The sequence below is a fragment of the Vombatus ursinus genome, unplaced genomic scaffold (assembly GCF_900497805.2).
Source record: "Vombatus ursinus unplaced genomic scaffold, bare-nosed wombat genome assembly UNPS02014863.1, whole genome shotgun sequence".
NCBI classification, from domain to species: Eukaryota; Metazoa; Chordata; class Mammalia; order Diprotodontia; family Vombatidae; genus Vombatus; species Vombatus ursinus.
Window position 1 is genome coordinate 19619125 of NW_020954641.1, and position 7280 is coordinate 19626404.

At 38.5% G+C, this 7280-nt stretch overlaps 2 pseudogenes; one reads left to right on the forward strand and one right to left on the reverse strand.

Moving 5' to 3' along the window:
* Positions 1 to 976: 976 nt before the first annotated feature.
* Positions 977 to 1891, reverse strand: LOC114027546 (annotated as a pseudogene).
* A 42-nt stretch (positions 1892 to 1933) lies between these two features.
* LOC114027612 lies at positions 1934 to 4129 on the forward strand (annotated as a pseudogene).
* The last annotated feature ends 3151 nt before the right edge of the window (positions 4130 to 7280 follow it).

Genomic DNA, 7280 nt, shown 5'->3' on the forward strand with positions numbered 1-7280 from the left:
AGCTCACAACACTTCCATCCAATGGGAAAAGACACCATGCACCTAATGAATGTTTCATTTTTCTATACAGTTTTTATAGCCTGAATTAGAAAAAAAAGTTATGGTTTTGGATAAAGTAGCTGATCTCATTTCCTATAGTAACTCATCTTCCAGGAAGATATAATTAACTCTCAAACCCAATCTTCTTCATCACCTCCTAGCCCTGGGACCCTCCCTCTGACCAAAGAGGGTGGAGAGTGGATATTAGAAAGCTCCTTGTAGATAATTCATTTAAGGAAGGGGGAAAGTACAACCCCTATCCCTCTACAAGTGTTCATCAGGCCCAAGACTGATTTTCCTCTGCCTGATCACTTTCTTTCACTTTCTTTTCACATATTGTCTTCCTCCATTAGGTTCTAAGGTTTTTGAGGTCAGGGATTGTCTTTTGCCTTAGCCTTTGTGTGTTTGTTTCTTTGTTTTTAAATCTCCAGGATTTAGCACAGTGCCTGGAAAATAGTAGGCATTAAATAAATATTTATTTATTGATTGACAAAATGAAGTAATTTCAGAGTATGTTAATAACAATTCCATTTTGGGATTTCTCAAATGAAAAAAACAAAGTTTTTTTTTTAGGTATGTTTTAAATGAACCATTCAAAATATAAAATTAAGAGAAATGGGGTGAGAGGGGCTCTTATCTGAACTAGATAGAAGGTATAAGCAAAACAAGGGCAGAGTAAATCCTCATGATGGGGATATGATAAGTTACAAAACAGCCTGCGTGAAATGTTCATTCAGTTCATTCATTTATCTATTTATATCACTTAAGCACTTGTGAAGTGCTTAACATGCACCGGAATCTATGATCTATGCTAGGTATTAAAGATAACAAATACAAAGGCAAAATATACTTTGCTTCTAACAAGCTTAGATTCTTTTCTTTTCTTTTGTTTCTTTGTTTCACAAATAAACTGACTGAAATAGTTGTTTCCTGTGGGCTAATCAAATAGACCAAATCCCATATCTTAATCAGACTCCTCCAATTCTTCCTTGGTTTTCACTTTGGCAGGAGTGGTGGCAGCAGGTACAGTAGCAACTGGAGCAGCAGCCATAGGGGCAGCCACTGCAAATGCTATCGGAAGGTGTACTTAGTCTCCCCAGCTACAGACAAGATCTGCTTGTACCCATTGATGATTGAGTGGGTGCAACAGTCGGGTAGCCAATCTGGAGACAGATACTGGCAACATTTCAGACACCCTTTAAGAACCAAAGGTGCAAAGTCTCCTCCATGATGTCCAGCACTTCAGGGTTGTAGATGTTGCCATTGTCAGTTGCTGAATAATCAGCCCAAAGGAGAAGAGGGGGATGTTCAGCATGTTCAACAAGGTGGCCTCACTGGTGCCCACTTTGTCTCCAGTCTTAATCAGCTGCACATCAATCAAGATTTCAATGGCGCTCCTGGAAATCTTGGTGGTGATACCCAGAGCCTGGAAGAAGGAAGTCTTCTCAGGACCCAGACCAGTGTTCTGGGCTGGCACTGTGACATCACATGGGGTGATGGCACTGGCACAGGCAGCAACTGACACCTTATTGGCCAGAAGTATGTCCCTAATCTCAGTCAGATCTTCTTTGGTGAACACAAAGTCCACATTCCCCCGAATATGAGGCAGCAGTTTCTCCAGGACAGGGTTGTTCTCCAGATGTCTGCAAATGGCTTTGTGCATCATGGTGTTTTTTCCCATCAATGCTACGGCTTTCCCACAGAGGGACATCTGAATCTGCTGCATCTGCTGCATCTGCTGCATCTGCTTGGAGCCCACATTGTCTGCTCCCACAATGAAGCATTTTGGATAATCATCCATGATCTTGAGGAAGTAATTGGATTTCCAGGTAGCCCTGTCTTCCCTGGGCATTTCCAAGGTGCTTCAGGGATTGTCAGGTGGGGTTTAAAGACAATGTCATTCCCACAAGGACGCCTGGGGACAGCACAAGCTTACATTCTTGATAACAGAGATAAGGAATGGCCAGGTCCTCTGGACTGCTATAAATGGGTAGGAGTTTGTCAGGTGGAAGGAATAGAGCAGAGTATTCCAGAAATAGGTAATAATCTGAGCAAATACACAGAGGCTATAAGTGTAGGCAACAAATATGAGTAAGAATAATTAGTCTAGATTTTACATGAAGGGAAATAGTCTGAGTTATGTCTCAAAAATCAACAGGTATTAGATTTGGGTGGTTCTTGAATTTAAGTCTAAGAAGTTTAAATTAAAATCATCACATAAGGGTTGTAAATAGAAGAGATTCATGAGCATTTATCTATGTATAAGAAATAAAATCTAAGTGCTTGATAAATTCATTGAAAGGGTGTGTGTGTGTGCGCGCGTGTGTGTGTGTGTGTGTGTGTGTGTGTGTGTGTGTGTGGAGGTAGGAAGAAGTAATAGGCTATAGCTATACAGACATGTAGTAGGGAAAGTTGGCCTATCCCATGCTGGTAATGGTAGGAATGGTTAGGAGGGCTAACTGCAACAAACATGAAACAATAGAAACCACAGAACTAGTTAGTTGGTTATGACAGGTGATTTCTAATAAGAGAAAGTGGCTGAATAGTATGGTGACACTTACCAAAAAAATAGTGAGGTTGAAAGGAGTAGCAAGGTGGTGGGGGGTGAGGATGAAAGGTTTTACTAGCTAACATATAATGGTTAAAATAGAAATGAACACCATCTTCTAATACTTCTAAGTTACTAGGGAATGAATTTGTTAGGTTCACAAATTAACTGGAGCTTTTTTAATAGGGAAAGTAAAGCAGTGGAAAAGGAGAAATTAGGTTATTATTCAGACAGTGGAAAATGCAATCCAATTTAAATTTATTGTACCAGAGAGTAGTTAAATTAATACTAACTTATCCACTATCTTTGCTGGTTCAAAATGAATTCCTAAGGGCATATAGCCTTTCCTTTAATAGATCATTTTATTTCCTTCTCTTGGAAGCACTAAGAAACCAGCAGCAATGGATCTCAATCAACAAGTCCTCCTAGAAGCCTGATCTTGTTGAGGGAGGGGAAGGTTGTGCTTCTCCTTTCAAGAAAATAATTCTTTTGAGGAAAGAACAAAGACGGAAACTACTTTCTAATCTCCCCTTTCCCTCACCCAAAATAAACCCAACCCTCCAAGGGGCAGGATTAAAACTAACATATTGATGAGATCTGTCTCACATTCTATAGAGGTAAAAGAAAATAATCATTAATCATTGGAAAAAAAGACAAAGCAAATTCAATTAATTCTCAGCAAAACAAAGGCAATTTTTCATCATCAAAAGGATAGAATGGAGTACAGATAGGGAAGAGAAGAGAATATGTTAATAGTTTTGTTTGAGATCTGAGAGGAGGAAAGAATAGCTTATCTGGAGTCAGAGAATATAGATTCAAATTTTCAATCAGCTATTTTTTATCTGATAAAGATGTATGTTGGGTAAATCACTTCTTTAACAATAGTTTCCTCATCTGTAAAATGGAGATATTCCACTCTCGTAGCCTCCAGCATAGGACCATTTGGTTCTTGGGCTGCCCCGCCCCTCGAGAAGATAGCCCTGCAAGTGGCCAGGAGCATGCAGGTCATGGCCTTGTCCTTGGGGGCAGCAGCCAGGGCTGAGACTCCAGGTCCCTGGCCTCACTCCCAGCAACCAACACTCACTTTACAGCCTGCCCGGCCCAGGATCCCCACCCTTTCTAATGGCTGAGGCCTTCTGGTGCCTCTGCCCCAGTGCCCTGTGACTCCTGGTTTGAAAATTCACAGACAAGCATGAACAGATAGCAACTGAAAATAGTATTGGAACAGTGGGAATCAACAATTTTGCACAGAAAGCATTGAGAGATGTAGTTTACTGTAGTCTTCTAGAAATTGGAACAAAATTGAACAAACAAGATGAGTTTGGAACTTTGGAAAGTGTGAAAGCTGCCAGTGAACTCTATTCTCCACTAACAGGAGAAGTAACTGAAATTAAAGTAGCTCTTGCAGAAGACTCAGGACTTGTCAACAAATCTTGTTATGAAGATGGGCTGATCAAGATAACTCTGAGCAACCTTTCAGAACTTGATGAACTGATGAGTGAGGATGCATATGAGAGACACATAAAATCTGTTGAGAATTGAACACTGAATCTCCAAATAAATTAGCATAAGAATACAGCCTAGTATAGTTTTGTTCTAAATTAGTGATATATGAAAGGTTAGCAACTTTAACACTTCTGAAACAACCACCATGGCATGGAAAAAAAACTTAACTACTCAGGAATGACTGGATAAAAATGTTTTTTACTATTAGCACCTTTTGCACAACTTCTTCCTAGTAATTTCAAGTTAGTGTCTGTCTAGTTCTGAATTCATCACATCATGTGTGGTGAAAATGAATTCTAAGACTACGTACTTCAAAGGTAGAATTTTATCTGTAAAAAGCCTTAAATCAATAATGTTGTAATGGCCATTCAACTCCATCCATCATCAGTTTTGTTCAAAATACATTTGATTTTCTGTCCATGAGAATGATTTACTGAGATTGGTTAGCTGGCTGATATCAGATGTAGAACAATACCAACTTAATTTTTGAATAAACTATTTGACTGAAGTTATTTTATACAGATGAGGCTTCAACTTTGCAGCAGAATAGGTAATGAAATTTAATAAACTTTTTAAAAACTCTGAAAAAATGGAGATATTCCTACAACCATTTTTATTAATTCCTTTTTTACATCATCTACAATACATTTCTCAATATATCCCACACACCTCCTTCCTCCTCTAGAGACCCCAACCTTATTGGAAAAAAAATTTAAAAAAGGAAAATATTACATTTTAGTAAACTAACCAACAAACAACTGAGTTTGACATTATACTCAGTATTCCACACTAGGTCTCCTTCCAATTCTCTCTCTCTCTCTCTCTCTTTCTCTCTCTCTCTCTCTCTCTTTTTCTCACACACACACACACACACACACACGCACAAGGAAGGTATATTCTCATATGACAAGTATAGATTGAAAGAAAGGCAAAACACAGGCCTTGCTCTCACAGAACTTAATCTATTTTGTTGTGGTTGTTCTTTTATTTATAATCCTATAGGTCTTATTTATATCGTTGTTGTTGTTGTTGTTGTTTTGCCTTCTGGCATCAGTACATAGAAGTATTCCCATTCTTTTCAGTATTCATTATATTCATTGTTTCTTATGTCACAGTATTATTCCATTACATTTTTGTATCAAATATTGATCAATCATTCCCCATTTGATGGGCAACTACTTTATTTCATTGCTTTGCTTCTACAAAAAAAGTAATGTAACTCATATTTTCATTCATATGGAACTTTTATTTTCATTGAACTACCTAGATGTGCTTAGCAGTGTGATCTGTAGGTTAAATGGTGTCAATAAACATTTATTAAGTGTCCACTATGTACCACACACGGTGTTCTAAGTTCAAGTAATGCAAAAAGAGGTAAAAGACAGTCTCTACCCTGAAGGACTTTAGAAGAAAACACAAAAACAAATATATGTAAATAACCTATGTACAAGATAAGCAGGAAATAATTAACAGAGCAAGGCATAACAAAAGACAGGATTTTCTTTGGAACTTAAAGGAAATCAGGAAGGTCAGTAGGTAGGGTTGAAAAGGAAGAGCCTTCCAGGAACCTGGGACAGCCAAAGAAAATGCCTAGAGAATGGTGTTTCTTGTTCATGAAACAGCCAAAGAGGCCAGTGTCACTAGATCAAAGAGCATGTGGTGGAAAGTAAGATGTAAGAAGATTAGAAAGGAAGAAGGATCTAAGTTATGAAGGGCTTTGAATGCCAAACAGGGCATTTTTTTTATTTCATCCTGGAGGCAATAGGAAGCCACTGGAGTTTATGCAATGAAGAGTGTAGTATATGTAACATGATTGGACCTGTGCTTTAGGAAAATCACTTTAATGACTGAATGGAGGATGAAGGCGGGGGGGAGCGCTCTTGAAACAGAAAGACCCATCGATCAGTACGTTTTTGCAGTAGTCCAGACATGAGGTGATGAAGGCCTGCACCAGAGTGGAGGCAGTGTCAGAGGACAGAAGAGGGCATATTTGAGAGATATTGCAAAGGTGAAAGCAAATGGTCTTGGCAACAATTTTGATATGGGGTGGGGAAAATGAGAGATAATGAGTTATGAGCCTAGGGGATTGGGAGGATGGTTTTATCCTTTCTAGAAATATGGAAGGTAGGATGGGATGGAAAGTTTATGGTGAAAGATAATGAGTTCCATTTTGGAAATGTTGAGTTCAAGATGTTTACTGGATATCCAGTTCGAGATTTCTAAAAGTCAGTTGGAGATGAGAAATTGGAGGTCAGCAGAGAGTTAGGGGCAGGATAGGTAGATATAAGAATCATCACTACAGAAATTGTAATTAAATCCATGAGAGATAATAAGAACACCAAGTGAAGTAGTATAGAGAAAAGAGAGACCATGACAGAACTCTGAAAAAGACTTATAGTTAAAGCAATTGATCTGATTAGAGAATCCAGCAAAAGAGCCAGGGAAGAAGATCCAGCAAAAGAGACAGTATGGACATACTAATCACTCACTATTTTAGTCATCATTCTGTTTAGTTTCTAGGATAATAGGGCTGATTCAAAACTCCACATCATTGGATTACTGCACGTATCTTTTCACAAGCCATCCATTCTTTACTCTTCCTAACAGGGAAGTTTTCAAAGTGAAATGAAAAAGTGTTTTATAAACCTCAATGTACTTTATAAATATTCAGAGGTATTATGGCATAGTGGATAAAGAGCCAGCCTCTGAGTCAGGAACACCTGGGTTCCAGTTGTCCATCTGACATAGGGGCACCATGTGATCCTGGTCGAGTCTCTCAACCTTTCAATGTTGCAACTGCTATCTGAGAATTGAAGTTGTAGAGTGCAGAGTAGGTGCTGGCATGGATCTGTAGAGAGAATTTCTTAATTGAGAATTCACTATATCAATGAATTCATAGGAATGGTCAAATTATTATTGCTATAGGGTTTCCAATGGAAATGCTCATAGGATCATATGTAGTTGGGTGAGTTTAGAGGATCCTAAGTTCTTAGAACTAAAGCTAAAAGCATCTTCAGAGACAATATTGTCTCAATCACTATTGATATAAATGATGAAATCAAGGCTCAGAGAGGTGAGGAACTAGCTCTATGTCACATAGGGACTAGATAAGTGGCAGAATTGGGTTGGGAACCCAATGTTTTGGACTCCAAATCCAGTGTTTATTCTACTAACTTGGTATCTAAGA